Here is a 20,171-nt window from a genome sequence, read left to right as displayed (position 1 = left end):
GTTTTGTGTCTTGCCCATTGCTCTAAACCCCTATTTTGATCACTTCCTATTCACCCCATTAAGGAAGAAGGATTATTTCCTATGTTGTGAGGATGGCCAAACACACAACACCTGACACCAGACAAACACAATGACAACAATGTATCAGTCACATATACTCACAGCCTGAGAAAGGAGGACACAACACACCAGAGAAGCACTCTCAAGTTACACTCAGGAACAGATTGAACAACCAGAGTCTGTAGGAGGTGGCCTTTGTAGTGTTGAGGACAGAGTACCTCTGGTTCCCAGGGGAGGATGTTATTGGCTTATTTGAATAAATCCACAGCTGGCAGGGAACAGAAAGCCTCTAGCTAGAGATAACCAGGAACTACACCTGGTCTGTTTAGTAAGGAGGGTTGTTTGGCTAAGAAACCTTGTCCGCAGGCACAGAATAGGGAGGAGAAGTTGTGGTTAGACCATTTGAGGTTCTTCTAATTTTATCAGATGTCAAAACAACATATAACATTAATTTTAGGGATCCCTGGGTGGCGCAGTGGTTTGGCGCCTGCCTTTGGCCCAGGGCGTGATCCTGGAGACCCGGGATCGAATCCCACGTCGGGCTCCCGGTGCATGGAGCCTGCTTCTCCCTCTGCCTGTGTCTCTGCCTCTCTCTCTGTGTGTGACTATCATAAATAAATAAAAATTTAAAAAAAAACATTAATTTTAGTCCCTGTACCATAATTGACCTCTTGATGCCTTCACATCAGTTTAAACCTTGATGCTAACTGAGACTTTCAGGGAGTAGTGATGCCTCCATAAGAAATGGAATAGGCAACCCCCAAAAGGAAGAGCGCCACATGGTGAGGTGGTCATCGAAAAACATGAACTTTAAGGTGCCCTCCATCATGGCTAATAAAGGCAACTGTGTGGCACTGGTGTAGTGAGTCCTTAGGGAACATGAATTTAGGCTAATCAATGCTTATAATAATGCCTGTAACAATGCCTGTAGAGGGGGGCTATTTACCACTTTTGTAACTTAAGTAGGAGTTCTTTGAGGAGCCAATGACATCCATCAATTAAACAAGCAGCTTGGAGCCAGCAGGGGAGGTCTGAGTTCCATTTACCACCTTTTTCAAGAGCCCCACATTGTGTATTCTGAGAATTAAAATGAGTGCTTTGGTCATAACAATAAGATCTTGGACTCCAAAGGGCATAAGGAGCTTCCTGTTTGAAGCCCTTACACTGTGACCTTAATACAGTTGATCCTCATTATTTGCAGGTTCTATATCTGCAAATTTTTCTACCTGCTAAAACGTATTTGTAACCACAAAATCAATGCTAAGCTTATTTTGTGATTATTTACAAACATGTGCAGTGCAGTATGGCAAAAAAAAAAAAAATTGAGTCATCCAACCCACAAGTTCTCGGCTAGGTTTAGACAAAGCTGCATTCCAGATTCTCACTGCACCTCTCATACAGTAAACAAGTGACCTTTGAACAGTACGTTTAGCGCCATGTTGTTCACAGGTGTGCTTTGTGTTAGGGATTTCACTATTTAAATTGGCCCCCAAGTGTAATGCTGACCTACTGTCGAGTTTTTCTGAGCACAAGAAGGCTGCAATGTGCCTAATGGCAAGAAATACACAGTTTAGGCAGCAATTATAGTGCTCTTATCAGTGAGTTCAATGTAAATATCAACAATATATTAAATATCAATGTAAATGAATCAACAGAAGATACAAAATAAGATGTCTTTAAACGGAAACACATGTAAAACAAGTTTACGTTTGACTAGTTGATGAAAATGCTGTTGTGACCAGAGGCTCATAGGAACCTAACTCTCTATTTCGCCTAGGAGCAACCGTCTCCTCTTCACTAATTCTGTGTTCATGGCGACTTTTACAGGACATAGAATAACAAAGAATTGACTGTGTATATAGAGACATCTGTTATCCTGTGAATTAGAGCTAGGGCTGTCATAACTAAATATCACAGACTAGGTGGCTTAAACTATAGAAATTTATTTTCCTCACAATTCTATAGACTAGAAATCCAATATCAAGAGGCCAGCAGAGGAGGGTCAAGATGGCGGAAGAGTAGGGTCTCCAAATCACCTGTCCCCACCAAATTACCTATATAACCTTCAAAACACCCTAAAAATCTATGAATTCGGCCTGAGATTTAAAGAGAGAACACCTGGAATGCTACAGTGAGAAGAGTTCACGCTTCTATCAAGGCAGGAAGACGAGGAAAAAAGAAATAAAGAAACAAAAGGCATCCAAGGGGGAGGGGCCCCGCGAGGAGCCGGGCTAAGGCCGGGGCGAGTGTCCCCAGGACAGGAGAGCCCCGTCCCGGAGAAGCAGGAGCTGCACCAATCTTCCCGGGCGGAAAGGGGCTCCCAGGGAGTTGGAGCAGGACCCAGGAGGGAGGGGATGCCCTCGGGCTCCCTGGGACACTAACAGAGCAGCTGTGCCCCGGGGAGAGTGCACGGAGCTCCCTAAAGGGCTGCAGCGTGCACACTCATTGGCCCGGGAGCAGTTCCGAGGGGCTTGGGCAGCGGTTCCGCAGAGAGGGGGCTGCGTGTCCTGGAAGCAGTTTGGAGGTGGCTCCGGCAGAGGAAGAGGCTCCGTGCAGAGGGAGCTGCACGGCTCTGGGAGCAGCTTGGAGGGGCTCAGGGGGCGGCTCCGGAGAGGCGGCTGCGCAGCCGGGAGCGCGAATCCAACAGGGCAGGCCCCGGAGCACAGGGCGCCCAGACACAGCCCAGGATCTGGCCTCCCCTGGGACAGGCAGAGGCCAGGAGGGCCCAGGACAGCAAGGACGCTCCTGCCCCAAGCTGAGCAGATCACCAGCCCGCCCCGGAGCCTCCAGGCCCTGCAGACAGAGAGCTCCGTATTTACTGCGGGGGCTGAATCCAGGGCTGGAAAGCTGGCCGCAGCCACTGTGCTTGTTCCTCCTGGGGCCTCACGGGGTAAACAACCCCCACTGAGCCCTGCACCAGGCAGGGGGCAGAGCAGCTCCCCCAAGTGCTCACAACTGAAAATCAGCACAACAGGCCCCTCCTCCAGAAGACCAGCAAGACGGACAAATTACAGGGGAAGTCAAGGGAATTAAAGTATAAAGAAACAGAAGATACTCCCCCGTGGGTTTTTTTTTTTTTCATTTTGATTTCTGTTTGCTTCCCCCACCCTTTTTCTTTCCTTTCTTTCTTTTTCTTTTTCTTCTCTTTTTTTTCTTTTTTTCTTCCTTTTTTCTTTTTCTCTTTCCTTCTTTCTCTCCTCTCTTTTTCTCCTTTTCCCAATACAACTTGTTTTTGGCCACTCTGCACTGAGCAAAATGACTAGAAGGAAAACCTCACCTCAAAAGAAAGAATCAGAAACAGTCCTCTCTCCCACAGAGTTACAAAATCTGGATTACAATTCAATGTCAGAAAGCCAATTCAGAAGCACTAGTATACAGCTACTGGTGGCTCTAGAAAAAAGCATAAAGGACTCAAGAGACTTCATGACTGCAGAATTTAGATCTAATCAGGCAGAAATTAAAAATCAATTGAATGAGATGCAATCCAAACTAGAAGTCCTAACGACGAGGGTTAACGAGGTGGAAGAACGAGTGAGTGACATAGAAGACAAGTTGATGGCAAAGAGGGAAACTGAGGAGAAAAGAGACAAACAATTAAAAGACCATGAAGATAGATTAAGGGAAATAAACGACAGCCTGAGGAAGAAAAACCTACGTTTAATTGGGTTTCCCGAGGGCCCCGAAAGGGCCAGAGGGCCAGAATATTTATTTGAACAAATAATAGCTGAAAACTTTCCTAATCTGGGAAGGGAAACAGGCATTCAGATCCAGGAAATAGAGAAATCCCCCCCTAAAATGAATAAAAACCATTCAACACCTCAACATTTAATAGTTAAGCTTGCAAATGCCAAAGATAAAGAGAAGATCCTTAAAGCAGCAAGAGACAAGAAATACCTGACTTTATGGGGAGGAGTATTAGGGTAACAGCAGACCTCTCCACAGAGACCTGGCAGGATATATTCAGGGTCCTAAATGAGAAGAACATGCAACCAAGAATATTTTATCCAGCAAGGCTCTCATTCAAAATGGAAGGAGAGATAAAGAGCTTCCAAGACAGGCAGGAACTTAAAGAATATGTGACCTCCAAACCAGCTCTGCAAGAAATTTTAAGGGAGACTCTTAAAATTCCCCTTTAAGAAGTTCAGTGGAACAATCCACAAAAACAAGGACTGAATAGATATGATGATGACACTAAACTCATATCTCTCAATAGTAACTCTGAATGTGAACGGGCTTAATGACCCCATCAAAAGGCACGCAGGGTGTCAGACTGGATAAAAAAAGCAGGACCCATCTAATTGCTGTCTACAAGAGACTCATTTTAGACAGAAGGATACCTACAGCCTGAAAATACAAGGTTGGAGAACCATTTACCATTCAAATGATCCTCAAAAGAAAGCAGGGGTAACCATCCTTATATCAAATAAACTAACATTTACCCCGAAGACTGTAGTGAGAGATGAAGTGGGACACTATATCATACTTAAAGGATCTATCCAACAAGAGGACTTAACAATCCTCAATATATATGCCCCGAATGTGGGAGCTGCCAAATATATAAATCAATTAATAACCAAAGTGAAGAAATAATTAGATAATAATACACTTATACTTGGTGACTTCAATCTAGTGCTTTCTACACTTGATAGGTCTTCTAAGCACAATATCTCCAAAGAAACAAGAGCTTTAAATGATACACTGGACCAGATGGATTTCACAGATATCTACAGAACTTTACATCCAAAGGCAACTGAATACACATTCTTCTCCAGTGCACATGGAACTTTCTCCAGAATAGACCACATACTGGGTCACAAATCGGGTCTGAACCGATACCAAAAGATTGGGATCGTCCCCTGCATATTCTCAGACCATATTGCCTTGAAATTAGAACGAAATCACAACAAGAACTTTGGAAGGACCTCAAACACATGGAGGTTACAGACCATCCTGCTAAAAGATGAAAGGGTCAACCAGGAAATTAAGGAAGAATTAAAAAGATTCATGGAAACTAATGAGAATGAAGATACAACCATTCAAAATCCTTGGGAAGCAGCAAAAGCAGTCCTGAGGGGGAAATAAATCGCAATACAAGCATCCACTCAAAAACTGGAAAGAACTCAAATACAAAAGCTAACCTTACACCTAAAGGAGCTAGAGAAAAAACAGCAAATAGATCCTCCACCCAGCAGAAGAAGAGAGTTAATAAATATTCGAGCAGAACTCAACGAAATCGAGACCAGAAGAACTGTGGAACAGATCAACAGAACCAGGAGTTGGTTCTTTGAAAGAATTAATAAGATAGATAAACCATTAGCCAGCCTTATTAAAAAGAAGAGAGAGAAGACTCAAATTAATAAAATCATGAATGAGAAAGGAGAGATCACTACCAACACCAAAGAAATACAAACGATTTTAAAAACATATTATGAACAGCTATACGCCAATAAATTAGGCAATCTAGAAGAAATGGACGCATTCCTGGAAAGCCACAAACTACCAAAACTGGAACAGAAAGAAATAGAAAACCTAAACAGGCCAATAACCAGGGAGGAAATTGAAGCAGTCATCAAAAACCTCCCATCCAAGACACAAAAGTCCAGGGCCAGATGGCTTCCGAGGGGAATTCGATCAAACGTTTAAAGAAGAAATCATACCTATTCTCCTAAAGCTGATTGGAAAGATAGAAAGAGATGGAGTACTTCCAAATTCATTCTATGAGGCAGCATCACCTTAATTCCAAAACCAGACAAAGACCCCACCAAAAAGGAGAATTACAGACCAATATCCCTGATGAACATGGATGCAAAAATTCTCAACAAGATACTAGCTAATAGGATCCAACAGCACATTAAGAAAATTATTCACCATGACCAAGTAGGATTTATCCCCGGGACACAAGGCTGGTTCAACACTCGTAAAACACTCAGTGTGATTCATCATATCAGCAAGAGAAAAACCAAGAACCATATGATCCTCTCATTAGATGCAGAGAAAGCATTTGACAAAATTCAGCATACATTCCTGATCAAAACTCTTCAGAATGTAGGGATAGAGGGAACATTCCTCAACATCTTAAAAGTCATCGATGAAAAGCCCACAGGAAATATCATTCTCAATGGGGAAGCACTAGGAGCCTTTCCCCTAAGATCAGGAACAAGACAGGGATGTCCACTCTCACCACTGCTATTCAACATAGTCCTGGAAGTCCTAGCCTCAGCAATCAGACAACAAAAAGACATTAAAGGCATTCAAATTGGCAAAGAAGAAGTCAAACTCTCCCTCTTCGCCGATGACATGAAACTCTACATAGAAAACCCAAAAGCCTCCACCCCAAGATTGCTGGAACTCATACAGCAATTTGGTAGCGTGGCAGGATACAAAATCAATGCCCAGAAATCAGTGGCATTTCTCTACACTAACAAGGAGACTGAAGAAAGAGAAATTAAGGAGTCAATCCCATTTACAATTGTACCCAAAAGCATAAGATACCTAGGAATAAACCTAACCAAAGAGGTCAAGGATCTATACCCTAAAAACCATAGAACACTTCTGAAAGAGATTGAGGAAGACACAAAGAGATGGAAAAATATTCCATGCTCATGGATTGGCAGAATTAATATTGTGAAAATGTCAATGTTACCCAGGGCAATTTACACGTTTAATGCAATCCCTATCAAAATACCATGGACTGGGGATCCCTGGGTGGCGCAGCGGTTTGGCACCTGCCTTTGGCCCAGGGCGCGATCCTGGAGACCCGGGATCGAATCCCACATCGGGCTCCCGGTGCATGGAGCCTGCTTCTCCCTCTGCCTGTGTCTCTGCCTCTCTCTCTCTCTGTGACTAGCATAAATAAATAAAAATTAAAAAAAATACCATGGACTTTCTTCAGAGAGTTAGAACAAATCATTTTAAGATTTGTGTGGAATCAGAAAAGACCCCGAATAGCCAGGGGAATTTTAAAAAAGAAAACCATAGCTGGGGGCATCACAATGCCAGATTTCAGGTTGTACTACAAAGCTGTGGTCATCAAGACAGTGTGGTACTGGCACAAAAACAGACACATAGATCAGTGGAACAGAATAGAGAACCCAGAAGTGGACCCTCAACTATATGGTCAACTAATATTCAATAAAGGAGGAAAGGCTATCCATTGGAATAAAGACAGTCTCTTCAATAAATGGTGCTGGGAAAATTGGACATCCACATGCAGAAGAATGAAACTAGACCACTCTCTTTCACCATTCACAAAGATAAACTCAAAGTGGATGAAAGATCTAAATGTGAGACAAGATTCCATCAAAATCCTAGAGAAGAACACAGGCAACACACTTTTTGAACTCGGCCACAGTAACTTCTTGCAAGATACATCCAGGAAGGCAAAAGAAACAAAAGTAAAAATGAACTATTGGGACTTCATCAAGATAAGAAGCCTTTGCACAGCAAAGGATACAGTCAACAAAACTAAAAGACAACCTACAGAATGGGAGAAGATATTTGCAAATGACATATCAGATAAAGGGCTAGTTTCCAAGATCTGTAAAGAACTTACCAAACTCAACCCCAAAGAAACAAACAATCCAATCATGAAATGGGCAAAAGACATGAAGAGAGAGAAGACATAGACATGGCCAACATGCATATGAGAAAATGCTCTGCATCACTTGCCATCAGGGAAATACAAATCAAAACCACAATGAGATACCACCTCACACCAGTGAGAATGGGGAAAATTAACAAGGCAGGAAACCACAAATGTTGGAGAGGATGTGGAGAACAGGGAACCCTCTTACACTGTGGGTGGGAATGTGAACTGGTGCAGCCACTCTGAAAACTGTGTGGAGGTTCCTCAAATAGTTAAAAATAGACCTGCCCTACAACCAGCACTGTTGGGGATTACCCCAAAGATACAGATGCAATGAAACGCCAGGACACCTGTACCCTGATGTTTATAGCAGCAATGTCCACAATAGCCAAACTGTGGAAGGAGCCTCGGTGTCCATCGAAAGATGAATGGATAAAGAAGATGTGGTTTATGTATACAATGGAATATTAGTCAGCCATTAGAAATGACAAATACCCACCATTTGCTTCAACGTGGATGGATCTGGAGGGTATTATGCTCTGTGAAGTAAGTCAATCGGAGAAGGACAAACATTATATGTTCTCATTCATTTGGGGAATATAAATAATAGTGAAAGGGAATAGAAGGGAAGGGAGAAGAAATGTGTGGGAAATATCAGAAAGGGAGACAGAACATGAAAGACTCCTAACTCTGGGAAACGAACTAGGGGTGTTGGAAGGGGAGGAGGGCGGGGGGTGGGGGTGAATGGGTGACGGGCACTGAGGGGAGCACTGGACGGGATGAGCACTGGGTGTTATTCTGTATGTTGGTAAATTGAACACCAATAAAAAATAAATTTATTAAAAAAAAGAAACCCATTTACTCACTAAATAACCATTTACTATAAAAGGGTATGATTCAGGAACAGCCAGATTGAAGGGATGCATGGGGCAAAGTATGTGGGAAGGGGTGGGGAGCTTCCAAGAAGATCTTTGTAGGCATGCCATTCTGCCAAAATCACATGTTCACCAACTCAGAAGCTCTCCAAACCTTAATTTCTGTTCTTCATAGAGGCTTCACTACATTGGCATAATTGGTTAAACCATTTGGCACTGGCTATTGATTCAACCTCCAGCCAGCCCCTCTTTCCTTTTTTGGAGGTCTGGTGGGAGACTGGAAGTTCCAGCCCTCTAACCTTAACCTGATTGGTCCTTGGGGCAAGTACTCCCTATCCTTAGGTTACCCAAGGGCTTTCCAAAAGTCAACTAATTAACATAACAAAAGATAATATTAAAGCCTTTACCATAAGAAATTCCAAGGGTTTTAGGTGCTGTGAGCCAGAACCCATGGACAAAGACCAAGTATCTATGAGAAATACATTTTGATCATCTGAAAGACCAAACACCTATTTCTTACCAATCACAATATCACACTCACCTGTACTCAGGTATGTTGCACTATTTTTTTCTCTTTCATTCTTTTGTCTTTTCACTGGATATACTCTGTTCTAGAGTGTTCCTCTCTACTCTGCTCAGATTTATAAATTTCTTCAGCCAGAATCAGAATCATTAGGGTTAGGGCCATCATTTATATGATGACCATTGTTTTAATAGCCTCTTCACCCCATTGATGAGGGAGGAAGTCCCACCCTAGAGTTATAGGGATGGCTAAATACATCATTTAACTCCTATGTCAACAGTTGCTTTGTTGACACCAGATCGGGGTTTTGTATTGGGAGAACAGCTTAATATTAAATGCTTTAGCTCCTTTTCTCACCAATTCATGGGCCATAAGCCACCATGGATGTGCACTTCAATAGTCTTGGTTGTCAGGAAAGAGTACAGGCAGCAAGGGAAGCAACAATATAGGAAATACACAAGCTCCACACCCTTTCCCCAGCAGTGACTATTAAGGCACCCAGGGGTGTCATGCTTGATTAGTTCTCTGTGTGGTAGGAGCCCCCTTCCTATCTGCAAATATAATAAAGGGCCATCCCAGAGTTATGCAATCACAATGACCACATGGCTCGCTGCCCCAAGTAACCAGTAGTGGTCACCAGTTTAGAAGAAGTGGTCACTGCCTAATAAGCCACTAACCCAACCACTAGTATGAAAGACTCAAGTGCAGATGCTGTGTTATTGCCACTTTTATAGGTGGGAGCCTCAGAGATCCTCAGGCACACACAGCCCAAACTCAAAGACACTTCACACTGAGATCCGGTCAGTTAACTACAATTCTTATCCCAAGGAGAGAGTGTTTTAGGGAAGAAGAAATGGCAACACTCAACAAAACAACACAGTGCCACCAAGGCCAGAGCACAAGCCCACCAGCAATTGGTGGTCCCATCTCAGGCAGCCTTCACTGTATCACAGAACAATTAGTCAAGGACTAGTGAGTAAAAGCTGACCAGCTCCCCCTTGATTGTGGTTGGATCATCATGTGTGTGATGACAATTGTTTTAATCACCTCCTCTTCACCCCTTTGATGAGTGAGGAAGTCCCACCCTAGAGTTATGGGGATGGCTAAACACATACCACCCAACTCTAGAAAGAAAAGATCAACAGTCACGTACATTCACAGTCTAAAAGAAGAGGACACTGCATACCATGCAGGACACGTGAGGGCTGTGCTCGGAAATAACATTATAAGAAGGCTTTGTAGTAAGAGGGTGAGGTACCCCCTGCTTCTTGAGAGAGCATGTGATTGGCTTGTTTGAATTACTGTGCAGATGACAGGGAACTGAAACCACTACTCAGGGATGATACAAAGGAACACTTCTAGTCCATTTGATAAGGAGGGTTCTTTGGCTAGGGGACCCTATCTGGTGAGGGAGGAAGCAAAGTATGAAAAGGAACTTGTGACTAGCTCATTCAAGGTCCTCTTGATTTTACAAGATGTCAGTGCAGCACAAAAGAGTAATTTTAGCCTTCACCTCTGTGAAAATAAAGGAAACCGCACTGCAAATTTAGACAGGGAGCCCCAAAAGGAGATCTCTCAAGTACATACCTCTCATTGCAGCCTATATAACAGGGGTAGAAGGAAAATAATTATTTTGACAAGGGAGGACACTTTTCACATAGGAATTTATCTCCTGCCTTTAAGAATAGGAAGATCTCTCCCTGTCCCAGCAATAAACCACTACCACCACCTGCAGCCAATGAGAACCTCCCACCTCAAACTCTTATTCTTCTCCACTAAACTTTTTTTTCAGAACCCTCCCCAATTTCCTCCTAACACCTAATAAATGCTGACCTTTCTTTTGTCTCTTCATATTTGCCTGTGGCTTGCCATAGCTTGTTTGTCCCAAATGTCAATTCCTCTGCTATTCCCAATAAACTCACTCTTTTTTTAAAGATTTATTTATTTATTCATGAGAGACAGAGAGAGAGAGAGAGAGAGAGAGGCCGAGACATAGGCAGAGGGAGAAGCAGGCTCCCTGTAGGGAGCCTCATGTGGAACTCAATCCCAGGACTCCAGGATCACAACCTGAGTCACCCAAGTGTCCCCAATAAACTCATTCTTTTCCTTAAATAAAATTGCTCTTTGCTGTTTAAAGTTGATATTACTTGGTGTTCAGAAGTGGGATCCTAAGGAAGCAAACCCTGGAAGATAACAGCTCAGAATCAAGCAAGGTAGCCACACAGATTCCTTGGTGCTTGGCAAGTCTCCATCTACTTCTGGTTCAGGAAGTCTCTTGGATTTTGAGCTCCCTCCTTTGGGATGAACTCATTGCCTTTACTCAGAATCTATTTAGAGGCTCCATCCTTTCTGATGAGTCCTCACTTGTTTTTTCCAAATCTCTGATTTTGAATAATAGGATCCCAATCTTCTAAACCTTCTCAAGAGGGTCCTTCTTCTGGGATTCTGGCTGGTTTTATATTTAAAACTATGATTCCCTCCTCATGCACATTTGTTTACTACCTGGACCAACTTAACCAAAATTAATTTAGAACTTCAATGGCCATTATAGGGAATTTCTGACCTCCCCCAAACTTGTTTTTCTCAGATCCAAATTAGAAAGCTGTGAACTGGGGGTGCTAGCTCCCTGTTTAACCTCCAACTCTTGATTTTTGGCTCAGGTCATGATCTCAGGGTCATGAGATTGATCCCAGCTTGCATAAGATTCTCTCCCTTAGAAGACATGTGTGGGAAATATCAGAAAGGGAGACAGAACATAAAGACTCCAAACTCTGGGAAACAAACTAGGGGTGGTGGAAGGGGAGGAGGGCGGGGGGTGGGGGTGAATGGGTGACAGGCACTGAGGGGGGCACTTGACGGGATGAGCACTGGGTGTTATTCTGTATGTTGGTAAATTGAACACCAATAAAAAAATTTATTATTAAAAAAAAATTCTCTCCCTTTCCCTCTGCCACTTCCCCCCACAAGTGTGCTCTCTTAAAAAAAAAACGTGAGACTAAAATTAATTAGACTACTTGGTAAGGAGGGCACTTGTCATGATGAGCACAGGGTGACATATGGAAGTGCTGAATCACTATATTGTACATCTGAAACTAATATAATGCTAATATAATGCTGTTTAGGGTTTTTGGGTTTCTTTAAGATTTTATTTATTTATTCCTGAGAGACACAGGGAGAAGCTCTGACGTGGGACTCCATCCCCGGACCAGGATCATGCCATGAACCAAAGGCAGATGCTCAACTACTGAGCCACCCAAGGGTCCCTATGATGCTGTTTGTTAACTAACTGGAATTAAAACAAAAACTAAAAAGAAATAGACTACATGGGATGCCTATTTTAATTGGTACCTGGAGGCTGCCAAATATGTACAGGACTCAAAAATCGCCTCTTTACAAAGTACCGTTTCCAAATTAACTGAGATAAAAAACAAAACAAAACAACAACAACAAAAAACAAGAGGCAAAAAAAGCTTCTGAGGCCTGTTCCTCCTCTCCTCTGTCCTCTTTGTCTCAGGTGCTCTCTTGCTCTTGTCCCCCTCCTTCTTGGTCTATGGGCAAGCCACACCTATTTTATACTAAGCCCCCTGCCCCACCTTCTTCCTCTTTCCCTCCCAGACTGGCTCTACCTTCTTTAATACTCTCCCTTCCTCATTCTAATCCTCACTAAACTTCCTTTTTTGAATCTCTCCCTGTTTCCTCCTCTCCCAAAACTATTAAAACCTGCCCTTTACAAGTAAAGCCCTCAAGGATCCAAATTCTACACCCCTGGACCACCTGGAGGCTCAGTCAGTTAAGTGTCTGCCTTTGGCTCAGGTCATGATCTCAGGGTCCTGGGATTTAGCCCAGCATCCAGCTTCCTGCTCAACAGGGAGTCTGCTTCTCCCTCTCCCTCTCCTCACCTCCACTTGTGTGTGCTTCTTTCTCTCTCAAATAAAATCTTTTAAAAAAATTCTAGGCCAGCCCAGGTGGCTCGGCGGTTTAGCGCCGCCTTCAGCCCAGGGCCTGATCCTGGAAACCTTAGATCGAGTCCCATGTCAGGTTTCCTGCATGGAACCTGCTTCTCCCTCTGCCTATGTCTCTGCTTCTCTCTAAGTAAATAAAATCTTTAAAAAATTCTAAATCCTGAATTTCTTAGTTCCCTGGACTAAAGCAGAATTATAAGCCATAGTCAAAGACTTTCCCAAAGTGACTGAGGATCCTCATAGATTCGCTGAGGAATTTATGAGTTACTCAAATTTACCAATGCAGTTTCTCAGATTTGTATCAGTTCATGTGCTCATCAGTGAGAGCCAGACCTAACTCCAGATAACACTGCCAACCAACATAATCCTGAACAATCTCTAGAACTATAAATGGGGCACTGTCCCCCTGACTTGTTATATGATCAAGCTCTTGACACTGCTAAACGACTTTACCAGCCTATTCTTAGGGCCTTCCCAAAATCTGTCGATTGGAATATGATTCAGGTTTGTTCCCAGGAGCCCAATGAGCCCATGCATAATTATTACAGCTGGCTCCAAATTGTTTTCAGAGAAAATTCTGGTCTTCTTTTAAATGTCAAATCCATGGGAGTAGCTTTTAACTCTATGGTCATGAATGGGCTGAACCGGGATCTTTAGTTTCTAGTTAAAAAGGACTAAGATAGAATAGGAGACCACGTCCACTCTGGATTCATTTAATTTAGCAAATCCACTCACCCACACCCTAGATGATTCAACTAAAAGGAAGACCACTAAAGCCCCCAGTTTACAACTCCAACAAATGAAGGCCCGTAAACAAAACCCAAACCCTCCTGATCTTTATCATTATTACAAAAAGCCAGAGCATGGGGCGGGGGGAGGCTGTTACAAGCTTAAGGGCTCTGAGTGCCTTTAGCCCTTTAATCAACCTTTAACCAACCCTCTTCCTAACTCCCAGTGATGGAACTCCAAGGAACTACAGGGGCTTTTCCTGATCCTGATCTTAATCAGCTTGGGAAAACAACTCTCCAGGTTAGGAATGAATCTCTCTGTCATTATTGACACCGGAGCTATCCCTTCTTCAGTGCTCAACATCACTTTTATCAAATAACCCCTCTCTTGAGTATGAAAATGGTTCAAATGGGAGGGAGGTGTCAAACCTCAACAGGTTCCTGTCTCTAAACCCATCTCCTTTTGTTGAGGCCCTCTGAGAGATACCCACCCTTCCTCCTTAATTTCTCTGCCTCTATTCACTTATTGGACTGAGATTTCTCAGAGAAACACCATGCTAGAATTTCTTTCTGTCCAACGGGGGAAATAAATTCTATGATTTGACAGCAACAACCAAAATAGCCAACAAGGTGAAGCAAATGAACTTTTAATGCCATTAAGGTGTTCCATCTGTAATGACACTAGAGCTAGTTGTAAGGACACTCATCATCTATCCCCTTTTCACAGGAGGACAGCACCCATCTGTTGAAACTTTCAGCATGAAAGGGACACCAGGTCTCCCAAGGAAAAAGTGCAGTTTGTTCAAACTCAACTTGGTTATTTACGGCATCTAATCTCAGAACAAGGGCTACACCTAGATCCAAGTAGGCTTCAGAGCGTCCTGAACTTCCCCAAACCCAAAACTAAGTGCCAATTACAAGGCCTCTCAACCCAACCAAGGTGGGTTGGTGGTCTAGTATCAGAAATGGATTTCAAACTTTCTCTCATGGCTCAGCCTTTACATATATTACTAAAGAACACCAAACCTAACCCCATTAATTGGAAAGCTCAGGATGTCCTAGCATTTAATAACTTAAAAGAGGGATGCCTGGGTAGCTTAGTAGGTTAAGCATCTGCCTTTGGCTCAGGTCATGATTCTGGGATCCTGGGATTGAGTTCTGTGTCAGGCTTCCTGTACAGTGGGAGTCTGCTTTTGCTTCTCCCTCTGTCTGCTCCCCACTGCTTGTGCGCAAGTAAAAAAAAAAAAAAAAGAAGAAGAAAGAAAACTTTAAAAGAAAGCTTAATAAATCCCCTTGCCCTTGGACATCCCAATTACCAGCTTCCTTTTTTCCCTTTTACGTCTGAAAAGGAAGGGAATGCCCTTGGGGTATTTGATCAAAAACACAGGGACCACCATCATCCCCTAGAGTAAAACAGCCAATAGCTAGACCTTGTGGAATAAGGATACTTCCCTTGCCTCTGAGCCATTCCTGCCACTGCCCTTTTAGTTAAGGCAACTAAAGCCCCCTCTAACCATCTTTGTGCCCAACGAAATAGAAGCCTTCCTAAATTCTAATGTCTGTGGATGGGGGTCTGTCCAGGATCTCAGAACAATAAACAATATCGTTGTCCCTCATCATCCTGTTGTTCCCAATCCTCATATTCTATTCATGCTCCATCCCTACCTAAATATCACACTCAACACCTTTCAACCGGCCATCTCACCAACTCTGAAATTCCCATGCTAACAGCTCCTTACGTAACTTTTTCTTACTGTAATAACCTTTACTACTCTTCTTCCCTCCTCAAGGACAATACTCCAAAAGATACTGTTTGACAGATCACCTCCTGACTCCCTGTGATGACTTGCAGGAAACTCCTTTCTATGATACTAATTTGTCATGGTTCACTGGCAGTTCTTATTTGAAAGGTGGAATGACAAATAGGGTGCTGGATACATAATTCCAACTCCCTCTAAAGTAACTGAAGCAGTATCTTTGCCTTTGGCTATATATAGCACAAGCTGAGCTATACTCACCCACAAGTACCAAAAAGACTCTCTTCAACCCCACTGAAAAGACCCCTACCAGGTACTGCTAACCAACTCCTGTGCTGCCAAATTCCAAGGAAGAGACTTTTGGATTCCTCTGTCACATCTAAAGAAAGCACCAAACCCTGACTGGCCCCACCCACCAACTGGTGACCAGAAAATAAAGGAATTGAAGCTGATGGCTGCTGAAGGAAACAGCTTCCTTAAGATGAAGAACCAGGCATGTATATACCTTCTTTCCCTTGCTTGTGCTCACTGTTTGCCTTCTCTTTCTGGGAAATCATACTACCTCAGTTAAATCCTTCCATCTTTGACAGCCATACAATCTTCACTCCCCCAGGTTCTTTTCCTTATCTCTGATTGGTCTCCCTGTACCCAAGGCAAATACAAATAAGTTTATTCCTCTTTGCAAGGTTTTTAGAAGAGACCCCTTTAGAAAAAGATGGAACTCTCCAGAATGTCATCCCAACTCCTCCGACCCATGCCTTGAAAGAGTAAATCAAGAAACTTTCAGTTAAGGAATCTATCAATAACCAGACCTTAGCTAAAGTCTTCTATGCTCCACCTGGTTTTGTTTGCAATGGACAGCATTTCCTATGAGTATGTGAATGCTTAAATAGCTGGCGGCTTGGAAGTCAATGTTATTGGCACATTTAATAGCGTTCCTGTTAACATCTGTAACAAATCAAAAGACTTCCCATCAGTCTGTCTCATTAGGCCCCCAAAGCCACCTTCAATGGGAACTTCAAGGGGGCATACATGACTCCTGGTTTGCTTCCATAGGGAGAGCTTTATTCCTTGGGTTGGACTAAGTGTCAGTGAACACAGGACCAGATATCCGCCCCCCAACATTAGGAGAGCTAGCCAATTCCACAATCAATTTCAAAGCAATAGCATCCACCAACTATCACTTGATTCATTGACTAACATAGTTTTGGACAATCGTATAGCCCTTGATTATCTACTGGCTGAACAATGTGTTTGTGCAGTAGCAAATGCCACCTGTTACACAAGGATACCTCTGGAGAAGTAGAAATTCAATTTTGTAAGATCAGGCAACATGTATACTGGTTACAACAAATCTCACCTAATGACCCCTGGTTTTTTGACTTACATAGCTGGGTTTGGGGTCTTGGTTTGGAACTATCATATAAATTGGTTTGTCATATTACTTCTAATTCTACTTGTATAATTATTTTTTAAAACTTTACCTGTTGCTTGTCAAACCTCTGCAGAAGTATTACATCAAATAGGGTGATGCAAGCTCAGCGCTTTGAGATGATCTCCAATATTTATGACCTTGATAAGACATAGACTTTAGATGGGAAGTGAGAATTCTCCCTCTTATCTTCCTTACTCCTCAAATGTGTCTTCAATGGTTTCCAATCATTATGCACATTCCCTCCAATGTGGGCCAACAACAACCAGGAAAGATCCTTTCTGGTCCCCAGGGACAAACCGCTACATTTGAAAATTCTGACTCTTGGTCAGCAACACTTTCAAGGCAAGATCTTGATCAAAAGGTGTAAATGTGAAAATAAATAAAGGAAACATCATTTAAAATGGAGTCAAGAAGCCCCAGAGGGGGACCTCTCAAGTACACATCTTTCACTGCAACCTATATACCCAGCAGGAAGAAGATAATTACATTGACAAGAGAGGGCTCCTGTTTTTAAGAAAAGGAAGATTCCTCCCTGCCCCAGCAACAACACACTGATCACCACCTGCAGCCAATGAGAAACCCTCTCCATCCTCAACACCCCCCCATCTTTTCCAAACTCTGTCCAGAATCCTCCCCAATTCCTTCCTCAAACCTAATAAAAGCTGACCTTCCCTTTGTCTCTTCAGACTTGCCTACGATTTGCCATAGCTTGCTCGTCACAAATTGCAATTCCTCTGTTATTCCCAAATAATCTCATTCTTCTACTTAAATAAAACTGCCCTTTGTGCTCCGTTTGAAGTTAACATCCCACAACCCTCACCCCGCCCCCCGCCCACCACACACGTGCAGGGGCCATTGCCATTGATAGCAAACTGCCAGGCTGGGACCTCAGTTCCTGGGGATGGATGGGTGGACCCTAGGGGGTGTTATCCCTACCCCCTGCTATTTGGGCACACACTAAAACTGGGTGCTATCAGGTGCCACTGTAGCATATGGACTGAAACAAAGGGGTCCATCTCAATTGGCCACCCTCATTACCACCACCAAACCCTTCAGGGGCTCAGGGGCAGGGTGCATAGGCAGTGGCTCAGAAGCCCGTGTCCAAGTGTCCCCCAAGCCCAGTCCTACCAAGAGACCGCCCACTCGCCCCTCCCGCTGGCTCACGGTAGCCTAGCGACCAGCTTACCAATAAAAGAGGGTCCAAGACGACGCTGGGAACATCGGAGGAGGATTCCTTACAGGTCAAAGTGGAATTTTGAGGAGGGGAAAGGGGGGCGTCGCCCTCCAGGAACCGGGTCCTGAAAAGCAGTAGGAGGACAGTGGCTCCCAGCAAGCCCGGGATAGCATAGCTGAGACCGACGGCGAATCACGAGAGAAGGCTGAGGCTCAGGAAAAAGACCGAGGGAGGTAAGCGAGAAGCTCGAGGCGAGAGGGAGCTGAGGGGAGGGAGGCGCGGGGAGGGGACGCTAGCTCTTGGGCAAAGAGTCACCCCTAAGAGCTGAGCATAGAGGGCCAGGGGATCAGAAGCTGCGGGCGTCGGCCAGGAGTCCAGAGCCCCGCGCAGCGGGAGGAGCAGCCATGCAGGAGCTCTACTCCAAGCTGCTCCCGCAGGACGCGCCCGCTTCTTTGAATTGCGTTTGGTCTGAGGCCAGTCCCATCTGCAGCTGGGTTGGCAGGGAGCCAGATGCGCTGACGGCTCCGCCCATTCCATGGCTACTCCAGCCTAGCCAATGGCTCAGATGCCAGGAGCCATACAAAAGGACGAGCAATCCCGCCACCTTCCCCAACTAGGGCGCAGCCCAATCCTCTGCTTTTTCTGCAGCCTCTCCTGGGCCAGCTCTAGCACCTCTGCAGCTGGAGGGGTGGGCCGAAGTCAGATGCTTGACCTGCACCCCCCCCCCCCCCGCCCCGGGCGCGCCCCACCCCCTCCTTGCAAAACTGCAAAATTTGCTTTTCTCTTAGAACAGAACGAACAAGGGGTGGTAGAAAGGGAGGTGGGTGGGGGGGTGGGGGTGACTGGGTGACGGGCACTGAGGGGGGCACTTGATGGTATGAGCACTGGGTGTTATTCTATATATCGGCAAATTGAACACCAATAAAAAATAATTTTAAAAAAAAGAACAGATTGTGCCTAAGAGTTTGCTTTTTTGTGGCGAAGGGAGTGCAGTGATTTGACTGCCCTGGCTGAATCTGCGTTCTGAAAGAGCTAGACACTAGGGAATCCAGGAGGTACTAGACTGCTGGTCATTCCCAGATGCTTGAGCCTCCAATAAACCTCAGGGCTTCGCCTCTGGGTAGACTGGGAGGAGGATCAGCAAGTAAGTTTTATGACAGGGCCCTGGCCACAGCAGGAGTGACCCTTCAGTAGGACACAAATTGGAGCACCCTGCCCCCCAAACTAGAGTGTACAGCATCGGAGTGTTCTTGGCTGACACCATAGAACTGGAAAAGAAGGCAAAAATAAGTATATCTTAAGGGGAGTTAGCCGGGGAGAGCAGGCCATTCTAATGTTTCAGCATTCTTGGCCCCATTATATGGAAAAGCGTGGCATGTTGACTAGAGGGCATTTATTCTTTCCACCATCCTGAACATACTCTTGTGGGATAGAAAGGTATCATGGACTGAGGAAATGCTTCTGTCCTTCCCATCTTCGGTCCAATTTGAAACAAGTTTAGAAAGAGGCAGAGGCCACATAGGCCAGATGGGCAACCAACAACTAGAACTCAGTCACCTCCCAAGGCATGCCATTTAAAAGTGTTGAAATCATAACAGATTTCAAGTTTGCTCTTGGTTAACTAGAACATTCCAACAGAAACATTGTTCCCTTTCTCTTTCCTTCAGTATTTGGTAAATGAGATGGAACTGTTTGTGCCCAGCATATGGGAAAGTTTCAGTTGTGTGGAACTCCTGGGGGTGGCTGAGTGTTTGACCCAGCTAAAGATATAACCCTTTACCCTACCTCAACCACCCACACTTTTTTTTACCATTTAAAAATCACTTTACAATATATCTCATAATTTCCTGCCATCTTGTAATCAGCAGAGCACCCTAGCACCTTTGTTATTCCTCTCCTTTTCTCCTTCTTTTTCCTTCCATTGCAGCAAACGCTTCCTTCCCACATGGGTGCAAGATTAGAAAAAAAAAAAAGGTGGAAGTATCTATATATCACTAACCATCACATAGAGGAGTGGGTCAGTCAAGCTCACTCCTCCTACTCTTAATCTTTCATCCCTTGTCCCTGGTCAC

The 20,171-nt window shown here is 44.1% G+C and overlaps 2 long non-coding RNA genes across 3 annotated transcripts in view; one reads left to right on the top strand and one right to left on the bottom strand.

Annotated features, from left to right (window-relative positions):
* Positions 1-18,559, bottom strand: part of LOC140627493 (uncharacterized) — a 172,016-nt gene extending 153,457 nt beyond the window's left edge. The window contains exon 1 of the long non-coding RNA XR_012026208.1: positions 18,112-18,559. This is a non-coding gene — a long non-coding RNA (uncharacterized lncRNA). The remainder of the gene's footprint in view (positions 1-18,111) is intronic.
* Positions 17,970-20,171, top strand: part of LOC140627492 (uncharacterized) — a 96,896-nt gene continuing 94,694 nt past the window's right edge. The window contains exon 1 of one of the 2 annotated variants that reach the window (XR_012026207.1): positions 17,970-18,332. This is a non-coding gene — a long non-coding RNA (uncharacterized lncRNA). The remainder of the gene's footprint in view (positions 18,333-20,171) is intronic. The other variant, XR_012026206.1, reaches the window with a different exon arrangement.

Source organism: Canis lupus, chromosome X (assembly GCF_048164855.1).
Source record: "Canis lupus baileyi chromosome X, mCanLup2.hap1, whole genome shotgun sequence".
Classification (NCBI taxonomy): Eukaryota; Metazoa; Chordata; class Mammalia; order Carnivora; family Canidae; genus Canis; species Canis lupus.
Note: the sequence above shows the minus strand (reverse complement) of the source record. Positions and strands in the feature narration are given on the sequence as shown.